General features: G+C 41.6%; 1 long non-coding RNA gene across 1 annotated transcript; it reads right to left on the bottom strand.

The window, feature by feature from the left end:
- Nucleotides 1-3,041: 3,041 nt before the first annotated feature.
- Nucleotides 3,042-17,865, bottom strand: LOC310842890. The gene is made up of 3 exons (XR_014563370.1): nucleotides 17,828-17,865; nucleotides 3,558-3,627; nucleotides 3,042-3,166 (listed from the first exon to the last, which is right to left on the bottom strand). It is a non-coding gene; the product is annotated as an uncharacterized lncRNA (long non-coding RNA).
- Between the last annotated feature and the right edge of the window lie 2,465 nt (nucleotides 17,866-20,330).

Genomic DNA, 20,330 nt, shown 5'->3' with positions numbered 1-20,330 from the left:
TATTTCTCTTTCCGTTGTAAGCGGAGCCAGGGTGGCTGTGCCTTCCCTGCCTATTGCAGGTATTTGGTGCCAACACTCTGATCCATATGCATGAACTGGATATACACATAAGAGCTTACTAAACAAACTGGACAGAGTCCCAGAGGGAACACTCAAAAATGTATTAATCAAAGTCAAGCGGCAGAGCAAATTGAACCAGTTCATTAATTATGAAAATTCTCTCGCAAAGTGACATGTTGTTAACTGTGTGGAGGCTTGACACATTTTCATCGGCAAAGGGCTTTTTTTTTTAATACTGTGACTCAATATGAAGCATTTAATTTTAAAATTAAGAGAATCTCTCTCTCTCTCTCTCTCTCTCTCTCCACAGTTTTTAGTCTAAATTGAAATACACATATATACTTCTTCACTTATATCTTCTTCACAATATCTTCTTCACTTTGCAATATCCCTGCAGTATGGATTCACACTCACTTCTAGCATACAGAGGGCACTTTAAATACACGTGTCATGCTAACACAAGTTCACAAATCTCCACAAACTGGAAGCTGCCCTGGGTTCATATGCATCAACATTCAATTGCCATTTCCAGGTATAAATAAACCTTCCATTAAGCTGGAAGAAATCTCCCCTTCCCAAAAATTTCCTCATGTCAAATTTTCTGCAGATACATTCTCTGGAGTCTTTATTGGACATTCTATAATATTTGATTTTTACATTTGATACATATCTATTGTTGGCATGCAACAGATTCAACATCTGACAGCATACTGATATTTTGTTGTTATTTCTTATTAGATTTGTATCTCACCTATCCTCCAAGGAGATCAAGGTGGCATACACATTCACCCCTCTCTCTATTTTATCTTCACAACAACCCTGCGATAGATCAGTCCTGCTCCCACGAGGGTCTGCATCATCGGCATGATCTCTGCGAGAAACTAGCTGGCAAAGCAGCACTCAGCAAGGTTGAACTCTCTGCTCATCAGCTAGTAAGCAGAGGGTTCAGTCATGTCCCCACACATCAGCTGACATCACCCAGTGACATCAACTGATTGACAGAAAGGTGTGTTTGGGGGGAAATGCCTTTGTAGGCCAGAGGTTCCTGAGAAGGAGGAACATCCCCTCCACTGAATCATTGTTTGCAGTGGTGCAGCTAGAGCCAGATCTTAGGCCCAGAGCCACAAATCATAGGAGGGCTCCAACACCCAGAGAGCAGCGGATGAGGAGAGAGCTGCAAGTAGGCCCCATGTCAGCACCATGTTGGCCAGAAGGCACCTGGCTGGGCGTATATATTGTTACATATGCTCTCTTTTTATTGTTATTATGAAAACATTTATCTTGTTCTCAAACACAATGGTGCTTAGTCCCATCAGGGCAGCAGAAGCAACACTCATTTTATTCTGGTGGTCATGCTGCTGCTAACATTTAAAAATGTAAAGGTAAAGGGACCCCTGACAGTTAAGTCCAGTCGCAGATGACTCTGGGGTTGTGGCGCTCATCTCACTTTGCAGGAGGAAGGAGCCGGCATTTGTCCGCAGACAGTTTTCCCGGGTCATGTGGCCAGCATGACTAAGCCACTTCTGGCTCAATGGAACACTGAAACCAGAGCAGCGCACAGAAACGCCATTTAACTTCTCGCCAGACTGGTTATTTAAATAAGTTTAAAATGCAAAAATGTGCATTCTCAGAGTATTGGAGAATTACTCTTTTTTTGTAAGCAGGGTTGGCAAACTCTCTTTTTTTAACAATGCCATAGAAACATGGACTATTTCCTTTGAATGAAGGCTTCATAAGGAGTTCTCTGATCAGTTCTAAAACCATCAACAATGGACCTTGCTTAGGAACATAGGATGCAGCCTTATACTGTCTTAATCAGGCCTTTGGTCTACCTAGCTTAGTACACTGACTGACAGTGGCTTCCCAGGATCTCAGACCAAGTTATCTCCCAGCTGTAGCTGGAGAGTCTGTAGACAGAAGCTGAGAACTTCTGTGTACAAAATAGATGCCCCACCACTGATCTCCAGCCCTTCCTCTCAGTCCTAAAAGCCAGACACAGACGTGTGCCTTAAAAATGTACCGCCATGTGTGAGGAATGGATTTTTCCAAATGTTATCCTGCCCTGAAAGGATCGTGTCTTAAGGGAACATTTTTAGAAGAAGGAAATGTGAATGCCATTATTCATTTCTGGCAATCTGCACGGCGCTATATTTATAAAATGGGTAAAGATACTTGGGCACAGTCTATAAGTGTCCTTTCCAGTAATTTCAGGTCTGGAAGCAAATAAGAAAACTGTAGCTTTAAGACAAATGGAAGCTTAAAGTTAGTGAAGCTGGAGGAGGGTTGGTTCCTTCCTGGTGGTGTGGGAGTCGCTTCCTTCCTTGTGGTGTGAACTGATGCCAGCACCACCCCCAGGAAGATGTTATGAAGAAATCGTGTAGACAAGGACAATTATATGGTTTCTTCCCACACAGCTGTTACCTTTTCTCCAACCCTAGTTGACATTCACATGGAAAGAAAACCTATCATTTGCTCTACCCACACAGTTCCTCTCTCCACACAATTCCACAATTCCCGTATCACTGTGGGCAAGTGTGAATCAGTTCTGTGTTTGCTAAGAACTTAAGAAGAGTTCTGCTGGATCAGTCTTGCGTTCTGTTTTCACAGTGGCCAATCAGATGCCGGTTTGCTGGCTTTTTTGTTTATTATGTTCATTTATTAGACACTTCATAACATGGCTTCTCTGGGTGGCATACATTAATAAGGCCAAAGCAAAATTAAAACATAATAATATAATCAAATACAACAATAAAATATAGGACTAGAACAAAACAAAACAACAGATACCAACCATGGTCAAGTGAGACCATCAGACATTGTGTCTTGCCCTGCTTGTAAGTGCCAAGAATTTTATTCATTCGTTTTAAACAAAGCCAGCCTCTTAAACCAGTCCTATGTTTGGTTACCTATAAATGCAGGGCTTACCATTGTTCTTTCACCTAATGGTTTGTGCATCGCCTCATGGCCATAAAAACACTCACCTCCATATCTGCCGCTTCCTAACTGCATTCTCCTTCTGTCAGGCTTGTGACAGAACTTGTGCGTTCACACACACACACATACACCAATACTCAGCCCACCACTGATATGTGTCATTGCTTCTAACCTAAATGGAAGTATATGGGAAAAGCAGGGGGTCAGTGTCCAGTTAAGTGGTTGGTGTCCCCAGAGGGCCCTCAGTATTAGTGATCCACAATTCCCTACAGAGAATTGTACTAGGCATACAGTGCTGTCTATTGTTGTTATCCCAAGCAGGGAAGGAGTAGAAAATTAAGAAAAGGAGACTTAGAAGAACTGTAGGGTGTAAATCAAGCAGACATAGCAGAGGTCTCAAAAGAGACATAGCAGAACATCGGAGGAAGTGAGCTAAACCAATGGAGTTGTGGCAGCTTCTCCCTCTGCCTCTGTCTGTCTCTCTCACACCCCCCCCCCCACAAAGACACACTAAGAGAAGAAACGGTGCTTCACACAATCACAGACAGAGCACCTCAGCTTACCTTCCTCATTGCCTTCCACAAATGCAAGCCACTCACTGCAACCGCAGGAAGGAAGGGGTGGAAAAGGCATCTTGACGGAATAAATAAGCAAGAACTGGCCCTCGATGAACAACCAATTAAATCTGGAACTTTCAAACCTCATAACTTGAAGAACTATGGGGTTATTGTTGCACAATAGAGAGCTCTGCAATCACTTTGAGTTTCTGCTATTACCTAAACTGCCCAAAGAAGAAAGTGAAGAGTTAGGACAGTGGTTCTCAAAGGGTGTGGCATGCCACACTGGTGTGGCAGGAGAGAATGGCAATAAAGGAAACATTTAAACATCTCAGTGTGGTACACACACAACCAGAAAGAGTATCCATACCTCTCTTCAAGAACCCCATTATTCAACAGTTCTCTATGATGATATTGTTGTGAACAGGGATTTTCAATTCTGATAAATATGAAAGATCAGAAAAGGAGAAAGCTTCTTTGTACTGAAGACCTAATATAAATGAAATTACCTGGCATAAACAAGCTCACACCTCTCACTGAGTTTGAAGGTGCATATGTAAGCGCCTCATTTATAATTATATTTTGGGAATGATTCGTATTCTGATGTAGCTGCATTGTTTTATACTTTCTGGATGCTCTGCGATCATATGTTAAAGTAATTCTGCTCTATGTTATAAATCAAGCACTGCTAATTGTTTCTTTTTGTTTTCCAATGTATTTCTTATCAATAAAAAAATTGGTGTGGCGTGAGCAAATTTTTATTCTGGAAATATGTCCCAGAGAAAAAAGTTTGAGAACCACTGAGTTAGGAGGTGAACAATGGTAGGAAACATGAGAAGCCTGCGCCTCAGCCACTTTTCATCAGGACTTTCGGAAATTTAGTCAGATTGTCATTGTCACAAGATCCTCGATGCCCAACTTCATATGGATAGTACAAAACATGTGGATATTCAGTCTTTATAACATTAGACAATGCTAGAAAATTCAGCTGGCTTAATTATACAGCTGTATAATAGGTTTTCCATTACTTCCTCTATATAATAGGCTTTGCTTTAAACAACGTGTCCCAAAAGTTTCATTCTCACAGTAACAGAATGCCTCTAATCCTTCTGATTCTCTCCATACAGCTGTTGTTTTCAAAGGATGCAGCCCAGATCCTATTGAAGTCAATGGTAAAATGTCCAGCAAATTTAATGGCGCTCTAAATATGTTGCCAGATAATGCCATCTCCCCAATGATTTTGCAGGCAAATTTGCATGTATAGCTTTTTGACCAGTACAAGTACTGGCATTTTGCAAGCCAGAATAGCCTCTGGATTTCCAATCATGCTGGGTTAAGCCATGGCCAAGGACCAGGCCCAACTGAGTACTGTGCTTATTCTCTCTTTGATAGGAAATGTGTGGAAGCAGCAATGTTTAGTATAGATAACTGGTGACATCTAGTGAGCAATTTATATAATGCACAAAATGTTCCAACAAAATTCCGACCTTGATTAAAAGTGTGGAAGACCAGCTCTTGCAGTCACCGTAGGAAAACTTATTGATCAACAGCCTGGGTCCTGATAAGTCTGCAGTTCAGCTGAAGGGGTTTTTCTGTGGATTGGCAGCTTTGCCAATAGCCCTAAGCCCATCAGCTGCTCCTTTCCTCTGGAGAGAAGAGCTTGGAACCTAGGCTGGTAAGTCATCATACACCACATTGTGTATATTTGTGATGGTATTTAATTGTTGTGAGCTGGATTGGGAGCCCTTCTTGACTGAAATGCAAGGTATAAATATCATAAATCACTTAACCAATTACATGAGATTTCAAGATTTGAGACCTGGGATTGCATGTGTACATTCACTCCTCCCTACTGCAAGTGTTGGAACAGGTTTGGTGGGTCACCCAGCCATGCTGTTAGGAGTTTCCTATTTAGTTGCAGAATCAAACAAGGAAAATGAAAAAGCAGCAGTGCCTAGCTCTTCAGGAAAGCTTTTGTTAGTCTAGGGTTTCCTATACTATTTTAATAATCATACGAGAGAGAGAGAGAGAGAGAGAGAGTGTTTCGATCCTATTAATGTTTAATTGTTTTAAAATTATTTTCCCCCCCCCCATGTTTTTAGCTGTTCTTATTTTATCTGTGAGCTGCCTTGAGTTCCTGTCAGGGGAAAAGGTGGGGTATAAATATTATAAAAATAATAATATTTAAGCACTTTGTCTCTGCATATAAAGTAGGACCATCGAACTTCTTGGGCTTGCTAATCAGAAGGTCGGTGGTTCGAATCCCCGCAATAGGGTGAGCTCCAGTTGCTCTGTCCTGCCAACCTAGCAGTTCAAAAGCATGCCAGTGCAAGTAGATAAATAGGTACTGTTGAGACAGGAAGGTAAATGGCATTTCTGTGCGCTCTGGTTTCCATCACGATGTCCCATTGCACCAGAAGTGGTTTAGTCATGCTGGTCACATCACCCAGAAAGCTGCCTGTGGACAAACACTGGCTCCCTGGTCCTGAAAGCGAGATGAGCGCCGCAATCCCATAGTTGCCTTTGACTGGACTTAACCATCCAGGGGTCCTTTACTTTTACCTTTTTACCTATAAAGTAAGAGCGTAAAAGGGCATGGGTTGACTTTCTGATGCTCAGTATATGGACACAGTGACCCTGATCCAGGTTTAATTATGCCTTGTTGAGGCCCAAAAAGTTTTGAAGGACTATTTTGAGATAAACCTGAACACTATGGTGGAAAAAAGAACTGTCTGGGACGCAAGTAAGGCGGTGATGAGAGGGTTTCTGATACAACAGAATACAATTAAGAAAAAAGTACAGAATGACAAGAAAGATAAGATTTTGGAGAAAATTAAAGAAGGTGAGAGGAAGTTAAGATCGAGACCGAAATCAAAGGAGATTTTAAGAGAAATTAAACATTATCAAGCACAATATTCAAAATTGATAAATCAAGAAGTGGAATGGAAAATTAAGCTAATGAAACAAAGATCCTTTGAATCGGCAAATAAATGTGGAAAGCTGCTAGCATGGCAGCTGAAAAAGAGACAAAAGTTGAACACAGTAACAAATTTGGAAATTGAGGGAAGAAATATTCAGAACCCGGTGGAAATCAGAAAGTGCTTCCAGAGATATTTCAAACAACTATATACACAGGGGCCTCAAAATGAATTAGAGATAGAACAGTTCCTAAAGAAGAATGGTTTACCAAAGTTGTCTCTTAAGAACAGAACAATCCTGAATTATAAAATAACACAATTAGAAATTGAGGAGGCCATTCAGAACATGCAAGTGGGCAAGTCTCCAGGACCAAATGCGCTTACCTCCAAATATTATAAGACATTGAAAGATTATTTGATGCATCCATTAATGGAGGTTTGCAATGAAATTATGGAGGGGAAGAAGGCACCGGAGTCGTGGAAAGAAGCTTTCATCACATTGATACCCAAACTAGAATCTGAAAAGACGCAACTTAGGAATTACCGCCCCATCTCCCTTTTAAACGTGGATTATAAAATATTTGCAGATATTTTAGCAAGAAGATTCAAAAAAGTCCTTAATGAAGTAATTCATAAGGACCAAGCAGGCTTTCTCCCAGGTAGACACTTGTTTGCTAACACAAGGAACATTATTGATATTTTGGAGCTCCTGCAAACAAATATTAATACAAAAGCTGTGTTAATTTTCATAGATGCGGAGAAGGCCTTTGACAACATCTCTTGGAAGTTTATGAAGAAAAATTTGGAAGGAATGGGAGTGGGGCGGGGGTTTCATAATGGGATAGAGGCAATTTATTCAGAGCAAAAAGCAAAATTGATAGTTAACAATGTGGTAACAGAAGAGTTTAGAATTGAGAAAGGAACACGACAAGGTTGCCCTATATCCCCTTTGTTATTTATATCGGTCCCGGAAGTGCTCTTGAATATGATTAGAGGAGACCGGTTGGTGGAAGGTATTCAGGTCGGAGCGAAACAATACAAACTGAAAGCATTTGCAGATGACCTAGTTTTGACCCTACAGGAGCCAGAGCCTAGTACTAAAAGGGTATTGCAATTGATTCAGGAGTTTGGTCGAGTGGCGGGATTTAAACTTAATAAGCAAAAAACTAAGGTCTTGGAAAAAAATTTGACTCCTTTAGAGCCAGAAAGGTTTCAGAAAGAGACAGAATTAAATGTGGTTAAAAAAGTAAGATACCTAGGGGTAAACATAACGGCGAAGAACAGGAATCTATTTAAAGACAATTATGAAAAATGTTGGTCTGAAATTAAAAGGGATCTAGATGTATGGTCAAGATTGAAACTCTCCTTGTCAGGACGTATTGCTGTTATCAAGATGAATGTATTGCCAAAAAATGTTGTTTTTGTTTCAAACTTTGCAGATAGTGGATAAAATGGAGTGTTTTGGGAGGTGGCAGCGAGATATTTCTAAATTTGTCTGGCAGGGAAAAAAGCCCAGAATCAAGTTTAAGATATTAACTGATGCTAAAGAAAGAGGGGGCTTTGCCCTGCCAGACTTAAAGTTGTACTATGAATCAGCAGCTTTCTGCTGGTTGAAAGATTGGCTACTTCTTGAAAACACTGATGTTTTAGATTTGGAAGGATTCAATAATGCGTTTGGTTGGCATGCATATCTGTGGTATGACAAGGTTAAAATACACAAGGCTTTCAAGAATCATGTTGTCAGAAAAGCAGTGTTCAGGGTCTGGTCAAAGTATAAGGACTTATTGGAAAACAAGACCCCAAGGTGGTTATCACCAATGGAGGCTAAGGCCCCGAAAAGACTCAATATGGAGGCCAAATGGCCGAAATATTGGGAAATAATAGAAAAAGATGGAGACAACTGGAGGTTGCAGAGTATGGAGAAATTAAAGGGGAAAGTGCGAGATTGGTTACATTATGCTCTGATCAATGAAGTTTTTAAGTCAGATAAAAAATTAGGATTCCAGGTGGAAAAATCAAAATTAGAAACAGAACTGTTAGAACCCAGCTCTAAGATACTTTCAAGAATGTATAACTTGCTGCTAAAATGGAATACACAGGACGAAACGGTCAAATCAGCTATGATAAAATGGGCACAGGACATTGGGCACAATATCATGTTTGCTGACTGGGAAAAGTTATGGACCACAGGTTTGAGATTTACGGCATGTAATGCCTTGAAAGAAAATATTATGAAAATGATATATAGGTGGTACATGACTCCAGTCAAGCTTGCAAAGATATACCATTTGTCTGACAATAAATGTTGGAAGTGTAAAGAAGCTGAGGGAACATTCTTTCACCTCTGGTGGACTTGCCCTAGAGTGAAGGCCTTCTGGGAAATGATATATAATGAGATGAAAAAGGTATTTAAGTATACCTTCCCTAAGAAACCAGAAGCCTTTCTCTTGGGCATTGTCGGCCAGAGAGTGCAAAAGAAGGATCGAACCTTTTTTATGTATGCTACAACAGCAGCAAGGATACTCATTGCGAAATGCTGGAAAACTCAAGATTTGCCCACACTGGAAGATTGGCAGATGCAACTGATGGACTATATGGAACTGGCTGAGATGACTGGCAGAATCCGAGACCTGGGAGAAGAACTGGTGGAGGAGGACTGGAAGAAATTTAAGGATTATCTACAAAAACATTGTAAATTGTATGAATGCTAAGAAATATGTAAGATTTGTAATAACATGGCTCCAACAAATTAGTAATAAGGAATACAAATTTGAAGGTAATTGAAAGAAAAGACAAACTTTGGATAAACAGTATTTTATAATTGAATTCCAATAAGAGAGTCGTTAAATTTCAAAACTTGAGATATTAATAGTGGAAAATTTTATTATATATACTAAATTAAGTTAATAATTTGCTGGCAAAATTTTTATGAGTTTAGAAAGCAGGAACAAGAGGCGTGAGGAAGTCCAAGGAAGTGTATGAAATGTGGATATTGGAAAATGTTATGTTACTATGTGTCTTTATTATTAAACAAAAAAATAATAAACATTATTTTTTTAAAAAAACTTATGCCTTGTTGCATGCAACCAAGGGTACCAGAAGGGAAGTGCATCTTCATCCCCATCAAGTTCTCTAGGTGTGGAATAAGTATCAGGATGCACTCATAAGGATTCCAGATGCACATCAACATCACCTATTGGCATGGGCCCCTCTATCTGGATAGAAACATGTGTGCAGGATTTGGGAGGCCCTCAGGCTTGATACGTATAATGGAAACTCCCAACTGGAAGAGGTGAGATGTGCCTGCCCCTAGTAGTGTGTGAAGTGAAGTGTTTAACAGTTCCCATTCACCATCAGGGCCATCTAAAGCATATCTGGCACCATTGTGCAAAGATCCCTCCAGCACCCCCCCCCCCATTTTCCAGAGTTGTTGTCAACCTTTTCCCAAGCCTCTGCGGGGATCGCTCTCCTGCGGAGCCTTGGGAAGGAAGCTGCACGCCCGCCAGCCATATGGTTGATGGGGCACAGCTGGCAGGCGTGCAGGGAAAGGGAAGGCTGCCGGGAAAACTGCATAGCTCCCCCACTCACTGGGGCGCCCCTGAGACACCAGCGCCCTGGCGCAACGTGCCAGTAAGCCCAATAGGAAAGATGGCTCTGTTCCCCATCTTTCTTGTTCTCTAAGGCAGTTCTCCAAGTGCCCGACATACAATCCTCATGAATCCCATATTTGTCAATCCCAACACTCCCTGTGACTGAACATAGATTGGGCCTTGTTTCCAGTGCTGGGCAGAACCTACTGTGTGCCAGCTTCCATTCCTTTAAAGGCTTCAGAAGTCAAGCTCAATGGATGGAAATGCCATTGATGCTTTTGACTGAGGGAATGGTTATTGCTGAATGAATTTCTGTCACATTTTGCTCATCTGAATGCGGCCTCTAAGGAGTTCTCAGCAGACAAACAGCTCTATAGACTCTCTCTTTTTGATATTACATGTGTTTTTGTTCCCTTGAAAGGCTTTTAGCCCTGAGGTAAGGATTAGACAACAACTTAGCAGCCTTAAAAGACTTCAGGAAAAAAATAACCTGACAGCCTTGAAAGAAGGAGGCCTGTTTTGTTTTTCAAAGGTGTAGCATTGTTTTCTGGGCTGCCACCAACAATAACTGCGGAGAAGAATCAGTTTTACAAATCAAGTAACACTGAAAGCATTACAGAAGTAACATCTTTTGTAACTGTTTATGTTCGATTGATATACCCCACAAAAGACATCTCCAAACATTTTAATATAGATTCTCGGAAAGGAGCTGTGTTCAGCTGAAACACTTTGAACTAATTCAAACAAACCACAAAGAGCGGCATTTTTTTACCATCATGTTGGCAACTGTTATATCTTTGGCAAGACAAATTCAAGGGTATTCCCTTCACTGAGCAGAGCAAATTCTGACTAATGGGTTGAATCCAACAAAACCATCTCCAGGTCTGTTCTGAGGTTTCCTCTAACTCTCCAGAGCAGAGTTTTTGTTTGATTTTATTTTGAGCAGGGAGCACAAAGGAAGAGGAGAGGGATGACTTTGTTGGATATAACCCAAAATGTCTCTCAGATGTAATGGTGATGGATGGATATCACTCTTGAATGTGCTCTATTCAATGCCAATATAGCAGAGCCTGAGAATGCTGCTATACTTACATTATAAAATGTCTTTGGCTCTAACTGCTGAGCCCTTCAATTCAGAGGAGGATAGGAATCACACACAGATGAGGATAGGATTTGCAACAGGGCTTGCATGTGGTGCTGTTTAAATTGACACTGGATGCCAGCCCGTTGCTTTCCATCAGGATCAGATCCACCTGATGATATCAGGTGATTGACAGGTAGGCAGCCCCACCCACCTGCCAGCAGAAGCCGTGGCCACTTTTTAATCTGGCTCACCAGACAAAAGTGGTTTCCCACAATGAACTAAGCATATTAGTTCTGTAAAAGAATATAAACAATAAATGGGTCAGCATTTCTGGAATAAAACTTAACCAATAGGCTTTGGATCTTGTATATGAAACTTTAAAGGAAGAGGACAAGACAATTCACTTCAAAGCCTCTTATGAACAATCAACTCGGGCAAACATGCAATTTTCAACAATTGCTAACTGAAATAATATAAACCTATAGCTGAGCAAATTCCAAACCACAAAATTAACCTTTCTCAAAGTTTACCATATTGTTATTCATCAACTGAGCCATCAATGTAAACCTTCCCAGGATAATAAATATCCTGTATTGAAATGCATTGCAGGGGTGCTGTAATATACCATACTGCAAAGGATTCAACCTACAGTGGTACCTCGGGTTACAGACACTTCAGGTTACAGACCCTGCTAACCCGGAAGCAGTACCTCGGGTTGAGAACTTTACCTCAGGATGAGAATGGAAATCGTGCGGTGGCAGCGGGAGGCCCCATTATCTAGAGTGGTACCTCAGGTTAAGAACAGTTTCAGGTTAAGAACGGACCTCCGGAACAAATTAAGTTCTAAACCCAAGGTACCACTGTATTATGGGTTTATTATGGAAGTGTTTACTCTTCTGGGTGTTATTTGATTGTAGTTTTTGATATATGCTCCTCCTGAGCACTGCTTTTGGTTGATTTCTATCCCCTCCAATAGTGACTGGTGGGGCAGCGGATGCAAAGTGCTGCTACTCTCCCAGCTTACAAGTACAGCATGTTACTGCTGCAGTTACCAGAGGGGGAGGAGCAAGGTGTGGGGAGTTCAGCACTGCGCAGTGGAGTACTGTGGAACCAATCTGCTGCTCCTGCCATTATGTGCATGTACATAGGTTATTCAAAATAGGAAATGTGATGATCATCTGAGGCCCTCCTTCACCTGTCACCTTCACAGGAAGTCCAGAGGGCAGCAACACAAGAATGAGCCTTTTCTGTGGTGGCCCCTCATTTGTGGAATGCTCTCTCTAGGGAGAGCCTGGCACCTTCATTACATTATCTTTAGGCACCAGGCAAAAAAATTCCTCTTAAGCAATCTATGACCTTTTAAATTGGGGGGGGGGAGTATTGTTTTGTTTGTTATTATGTTTGTGCTCTGTGTTTTTATACTGCAAACCACCCTGTGGTCCTCAGATGAAGGACAGTATATAAAATTTAATGGCCCCAGCAGCAACAACAGCATGTATATGTTGGTTATTGTCCCTTTTGCTTCTGCATTTAAGAGTTTGTAAGGTTTGGTGCACTACTAAATATCACACACTAGGCCTTCAAATGTGAGGCCTTACAAATCAACATGAAATGTGATAGGTAAAGGTAGGTCGGCAGCTAAGCCTGCTCTGGAAGCCAAGCCAGGAAAAAATACATTGTTGTTGACAGGTCTATAATGCCGTGTTAGACAGCACGCATAGAATGGGATGGATGTGAAAAGCTCACAGAAAGCCACGTTGAATAGAGGGTGGAGGAAGATTCGATAACATTCCAAAGTACTGAAAGATAAAGGCGTGTAAACTTGAAAAGGAGAAAGCTAAACGGATCATCAAACACTGCATTTGGGCTTGAGTGAATGCGGCATTAACATAAATATTGAAACGTTTGCCAATAGCTACACACAGGGAAGCCAGTAATTCTATAGAAAGAAGTACCTTTTCTGTATAGAAGTTAATCAGTACCATGAAGGTTAATGGCAAGGGCCCAGGTGCTGCTGATCCTGGTTGTACGGGCAATGCAGAATCGGAAGCAGTGATATTTCCAAATGATAAACTGGGATTGTTAACCAGCGACCCTTCAACCTGCAGCTGGTGCATATTTCACCAGGTGATTATCCCAGAATAGCTGCAGTTGAAATCGGGCTTGAGAGGAAATAATGGAAAACATTTCTCCACATCAAAGGCAGTATGCTACTGAATACCAGTTGCTAAGAATCACAAGTGGGGAGAAACGTGGGTCTGCTTGCAGGCTGCCCATGGGCATCTCATGGGCCACTGTGAGAACAGGATGCGGGCCTAGATGGGCATTTGGCCTGACCCAGGAGGCTGTTCTTACATTCTTAAGTTTACTACCAAACAATACCATTTGGCAACAAGATGTCCTTTACACTCATATATAACCCAGCAGCTCTCCTTGGGCTCTGAGAGGAATTTGTAGGGAATACAAGATTTGCTGAAAGTTTTGAATAGCAGGGGCTTTCTTCTGTGTCAATGTCATTTGTAAACAAGGCCTGACATGAGTATCTTTTATGAGCAATCAGAAAGCACAGCTCTTCCATGCACACACTGTTGTACCGATAACATTAATGCATTCATGTCAAGAATGAAGAACTTGTGGTCCTCCAGATATTGTTGGATGACTAGCTCCCATCAGCCACAGGCAACTTGAACCACAGTCATGGACGATGGGTGATAATGGGTCAAGCAAGATCTGGAGGGCACCGTTAGCTTGCCAGGCAATAATGATGCAATGTGATACTGAAAATCATTGGCACTGAAACATTTCAGGGGTTAAATACATTTTGGCTTTTAAATAAATACCGAAGTGTGATTAGGAGGCTTTCACAGGACAAAAACTTCCCAGATGGTATCGTTATATCACCTCTAAACATCTGTCTTTGATTCATTAAGCCATGTATCAAAATTGGATTTCATTTTAATACACACCGGGAGAAAGAAAAACTATGACATGCTAGCTCTTAGACAGTGGTCTTTCTTTGGCTATAATCCCAGGAGATTTTCTGGATGATCCAGATATCTTTAGAAAGCATAACCTGCACATTTCAACACCACACCTCCAGTCACCTTCAGAAATTTGGAACCTTCAAAGAACATAAAAAGTAAGATTTGCAACAAAGGGATACTGCAAAGACCCAGGGAGGATAATGATACTGCCAGCATCTCCCTAAAAAAGACACCATCATTCCTCTTATTAGCTAAGAAGCTATATAGCTGAGGAAGCCCAAACATCAATGAGAAAGGAAATAAATGTGAAAACAGTTTTAAGGTTGATCCATCATACAAGTAAATCAAACTAGGATCAGTTTCCAGATCTGGAACTAAGAACTTAAACCTGAGTTTGCTTATTTCCTCTTCGCTACCAATTTGTATTCCTTTTTGTATCATATCCTTTTAGCTTGTAAGCCTAAGGGCAGAGTATGTCCTGTAAGCTGTTCTTTACTGTGCTGACTGGGGCTGATGGGAGTTGTAGCCCCAAATATCTGGAGGACACCATGCCAAGGGTTGTGTTATTTTGTGTGTGCCAAATGTCATAGCAAACTTCTTAGGAGCAACCATCAAACAGATCTCTTGTGATTTCTGCTTTTCCTATTTGCAGCCCTCCTTCTCTGGGGATGTGGTAGGGGTTCACGTTTAAAGCTGAATCACACTTTTTGAAACAGTATGAGAACTGAAACACAGCCATCCTTCAAAATTAGCACTTATCCAAATTTTATGATGCTGATCTTCAGCCAAATAAGATTTACAGAAATGCCTACATTAGGAGGAAGAGTGCATAAATATGCATATGTGAGTGAAAAGAGCATTAAAAAATATTAGGGAAAATACTTTGCAAAGATGTGTAGATTAGTCAAAACTTCATATAAATTCAGAAATTTGCCCTAAAATGCTGAAGAATTTTAATAAGGACTTTTTATTTTTTTAAAAAAAATAGTGAACTGATATGGAATCGTGAAGGACTGGTTTATGATTGGAAAAATGAGAAACTGAGAGAACCAAAGTTGACCGATTCTTCCATCCCTAGAAGTGCGTGTTGCTCTGCAAGATTACCCTCATCCCTTGACATAGCTATTAGCTCAGTGGGGACAGGGGTGGCATCTGCTCCTGTCTTCTCCCCTCCCTCATAATATTGGGGGAGGGACATGAGAAGAAAGGATTAAACACACCCTGGATCATGGCTGTCCTACATCACCTCTGGTTTGGCTCAAAGCTGTTGGTGAACCACAGGTATTTCCTTAAAAACCACTAATGGTTCATTATTCTAGCCTTTATCTTTAAAAGGTCAGGTATTTTGTTTTGTGGATTTGTAACTTTTTGTGGCTTTTGTGGCTTTTCTGAACCCTGCTTCAGAACCAACACTGTTGGTCTGTGTTGCTGCTTGCTTCTCTCTGCTCAACCTGTTCATAAGTAAATAAAGAGATACTGCCAGGTCTCAGCAAATCTCACAAAGGAAACTGACTCTGAAAATCTGCTCTGGAGCGTCTCGTCGCTTGGGGAAATGGGGAACACAAACCAGTATGGTTTTTTTTGCTCTTTGCAATTGAATTATACAAAATGCCACGTGTTGGGTGAATTACCATAAAGATCAACCAAGGAATTGATTTATACACTGATTTAATAAGTGAATAATCTGTATGCCATTTGCACCAAATGAAAACAAATGTTAGTACATAATCTAAATGACAAATTTGGGAGGGAAAGTGGTATTTCTTTTCATATGCGTAAATGTTCCTTTGCATTGCTTGCTGCTGAAGACATCTCTTAATATGTATTGGTATTAGTCAAACACTGCTGCCACTATTTTTCTTCCTTCCTTTATAAATATTTTTAATAGACAAGGAGACTTACAGTTTGTATGAGATGCAGATCATTAATTAATCTCAAAACCAGCCTAGGTTCATATTTTGCTGTGATTGTCAAACCGGAACACCTACATGCTGCCTAAAAGCTTTGGAAAATCAACTTCCAATCATTTATCACAGGGAAAGGTCAGAACTGATTAAATTCTGATTCTTCATCATGCTCTCTTTCATATGCACTTAATCAAGGTTTGCTTGGAATATGAGAGATTCTCAGCCATTTCTTTCTTTGGAACAACACCCTAAAGCATACTGAATGAATAAATGCAATGATTGGAATTAAGATCATAAGCATGCAAGTGTCCTGCTGCATCAGGGCCAAGCCCCATCTATTCTAGCATTCTATTCTCACAGTACAGGGCCAGCCCACGTATAAGGTCAGATGAGGCAAGTGCCTCAGGCAGCAAGATGCACAGGGACAGCAGATCCTAATGTCAATCTTTCTCTCCTCTCCCCCTGCCTGTTCTTGATGTAGATATTCCTTCGGCCCTTCTTCCCTGGTGGGGAGGTGGCACCATTTTGGAGTCTGCCTCAAGACAAACTAACCAGATAGAGACATCACTGATGTTTCTAACCTGAAGTAGGATCTGAGGTCCCTGCCCCTGTGTCTTCCACACCGAATGCAGCAATAAAAACATATAATGTTAATAAAGTTATCTGTAAGTACCAGCCATGCTTTCACCCCCACCCCAACGTTTCTGAATCAATAGATGCAGGAAAATCTACAGGAAACACCTACAGCAAACTTGGACACAATGGAAGTTTCAAAACTGACTGTTGATATTTGCTCACGTATTCTTTCTAGCCACCTGTGCTGAGTTTACAAAATGGGTGTGTGGCTCTTCTATCTTTTGTGTTTGCAGCTTGCGTTGCTGAGATACGGAGTCTCAGGCCCCAGCAGTGAAAATAAGCCAAATTGTTTTCTCTTTTATTTGAAACCCAGGCATTCTCAATCAGATCATACACCTGAGTGACGCTAATGAACTCTTTTATGTGGCTTGTCATAGGCTGTCTTTGGAAAATCAGAGTGATGGAGTACGGTCTCGAGGATTTAAGAAAGAAAGGGACTTTAAACAAACAGTACAAAGCCCCGATCTAAACAGACGGCGAGAATTGTGGTCAGTTCCCATGCTGTCTGGAGTTGCAACATTATATCACATCTGTGCAACAATAAATGATCTGCTTAGTCATCAGCCTTAGGGAGAACTGTTTGGTACCCATCTGTATCTCTTGAAGGGGTAGGGTGCCACCCCTGTGCAGGCCTTGTTGTGCCACTTCCGTTGCTGAACAGATTTCCATGTTTCTCAAGTGCATGGCTGGACTTCTCTGCAAATTTAGACTCAATGCTGAGCGATGATGTTGATCTACAGTTTTTACAGAGCAAACCCAAGCAGGGGTCAGAGGGCCAAAGCAGCAGATTCACTGCAACATCCAGAGCCATATCAACAACTTTCAGCTGGGAAAGAAGATGTGCAGCGAAGCTGTTTGTTTCCTTTTTGCAGCATCAGCTGCCTTATTGTCTCATATCCACAGTAATAGGAACCCGTGGGGCTTCATCAAACTTTGATAGAGTTCCACCCCACACCCTTCCACCAAGTAAACTATTTGGACATAGTGAGCATTGGCAAACAAAATGTGCAAACACTGACACTTTCTTTCATTTCTGCACCTAACTCATACTGTAATATTTCTCCTGCCGGGGCCTCTCTAGACACTTACTTTATTCATATCTCATCTTCTTTTCTGTGAAATTGACACTGACATACATAGGGTCCCCTGGCACTCACCAGACCCAGTTCTGCTTAGCTTCAGCAAGTTGGCCTTGCATCCTGAACTTTGAGACCATGGCCTGCCCGAGACACTTCATACAGTCTATGCAGAAGAATAATGGCATGGCACGCACTCTTGAAGTTTTGCCATACAGAATAAACTCACTGAGCTTTCCTTGAGTAAGATTCAGAGCATGAGGCCAGTTCAAACAAAGCTTCGATGAAACACTTGTAGTTACACAGCCGTTTGGCTGCAAATGGAGACAGAGAACAGAAAGGTCTTGTCTCACACAACCTGCCTGCTTCCTTGTTTGCCATGGACCCTCTCCTTCAGGCCCATGCTTCTTCAGATGCAAGCTACTTTCTTCCAGGATTGTTTTTAAAACTTAAAGAAGCTGGATACAAAGTCTGTGCAGAAGAACAGCACAGGAACAAAAGCAGCTTGCAAAAGTGGCATTTTTGAACTTTAAAAGCAGGCAGAAGGGAAAGGGTTAAGCAGCCTCTCTCCCTACCATCCTTCTTGTGCTCAGATCCAGCCTGCCAGTGGGGTTTTTGTTTGTCTTTTTTCAAGGAGGAAATAATCATAGAACTCCATTTAACCTGTTGTTTGAGGTGCTAATACTGAAAGAAATGTTAGCTAATTCTCATGACACAATAAGGCAGGGTTTGTTTGCTTTGGAAGGTGCTCTGTGTCTTAGTGGGAGCCCAAAATAACTAATCAGAAAGTTGTTCTAGAGGGAAAGGTGGAGATTTCAAAACATTCAACGGCAGCCAAGTTGCCAGGAGTACATGCAAATGAACTACATTCATGCTCTGAAACTACATATACTAAATAGATCAATGTATGCACACAGGCACAAAGCACACAAGAGTTCTCCTTTGCATCCTCAACTCTTTGCAACCTCACTGACCCTCTTTCACACACCGAAGTGCAGGCACTCCTCATCAAAGGCTGTGCTTGAAACCATATGTATGAAGCTTTCGTTAAAATCTTGTGAAGTTGGCTTTGAGCACTCCTAGTTATTTTGCAATGAGACTAGACTAACAGGATCTGGTTTTGTTTTTTAAACTTACCTTCATTCAAATGTTACTTTTAGTTGTGGTGTAATGACCACAAGAGAATTTTACAACCTTGATTTCACATGCAGAGCATGTCATTTGGATCACATGGAGAAAGCTGGAATTTAGCATCCCAGAGCAAATTTCCAAAGAGTGGGCTTCACCATGTGAATCTCTCATGTGGGAAGCCACATTTGTAAACATATTCACCAGACTTGTAAATAGCCTGGTTGCCTGTGGTGAGCAAGAATCTCCCCAACCCCTGGAAAGGGAGATTAACAACAACAACAAATGTTATTTTCTTCTTCTTCTTCTAAGTTGAGGCAATAACTGAGGAACATGGGGGTATATATGGGAAGACAAAGTAGTCATAGAGCATGCTGTTTTCCAAGGCTGGCATTGACCACGTGGAATCAACATACATTTGTGGCAATTGTTCAGATCCATTAAAAGTCATGCAGACATTTGATAATGAGGCATGGGTTGTATTCTGTGCCTCTATCCCTTTCTGGCATGGCCATCTCAGAGGAGAAGCAAAAAGAAGCCAGGATTCATAGCTGTCTGAAGGAAAAGGCAGATGTGTTTACAAATACAGTCTCGAGTCACCAATGTTGACTGTGGCTCCATCCCTCAAAGCACATAAGAGCTCCTATCCACTTTTCAGCGTATCTCCACTGAGGTTTTTGTGGTAAGCCATGAGAAGTGTTCCTAGAGTTACACTATCTAACCACACTTGTGTTATCCCAGCATGGCTGTGGTTTGGTCTTCAAATAATCTCAGAAATCAGCAAACATCATCATACCTTGCGTGACCCCTAAGCATAATGAATACTACTGGATGAAAGCAAGCAATAGTTTTAAACTGTGATTCATTTGATCGCTGATTCAGCTCTGCAGTAAACTATTCCTACATCCAGGTCAGACTCCCAATATACACAACCAAGAAGTTGTGCAGAGGGCAAATAAAGAATGGTCCTTGGCCTTTAAAGGGGCCTAATACTGGGATCCAAATGTCACACGACATGTATAGGCTTCATCAACAGTTGCGCAAAAAAGCATCGCGACTGATTTTCTGGTTTTTTCACGTGTCCTTGCATATTCATTTCACATTGCGGGGGTCGGGTCCTCGAACCACAAAGACTCTCCTCCCTGGAAGAGAGGGGAGTAGTTGTGGGCGGGAGCCCGAGCTCCGCCCCTAGCAGGGGGCGTTAGTCCCCTACCTCCTCCTCTCACCTGGCTGGTGCCCACGCCCCTCGGCAGGCACCCAACCAGGTGCCTCCGAGGGGGCGTTTACAGCAGCCTTTTGCTGCGGTGCCAGCCTCTCCCCAGCCTCATTCTTCTCCGTCGTCGTCGCGAGTCACTCACCCACCCTCCACTCCCTTTGAGCTCAGGGTCTTAGTTCACTGGCCTTGCTATGGACCTTAGGTTGGTCGCTCTGGTTGTCCAGGGGGCCTGGTAGGAAT

This window comes from Podarcis gaigeae (genome assembly GCF_964106915.1).
Source record: "Podarcis gaigeae genome assembly, chromosome: 4".
NCBI classification, from domain to species: domain Eukaryota; kingdom Metazoa; phylum Chordata; class Lepidosauria; order Squamata; family Lacertidae; genus Podarcis; species Podarcis gaigeae.
This window is presented reverse-complemented; position numbering and strand designations above follow the sequence as displayed.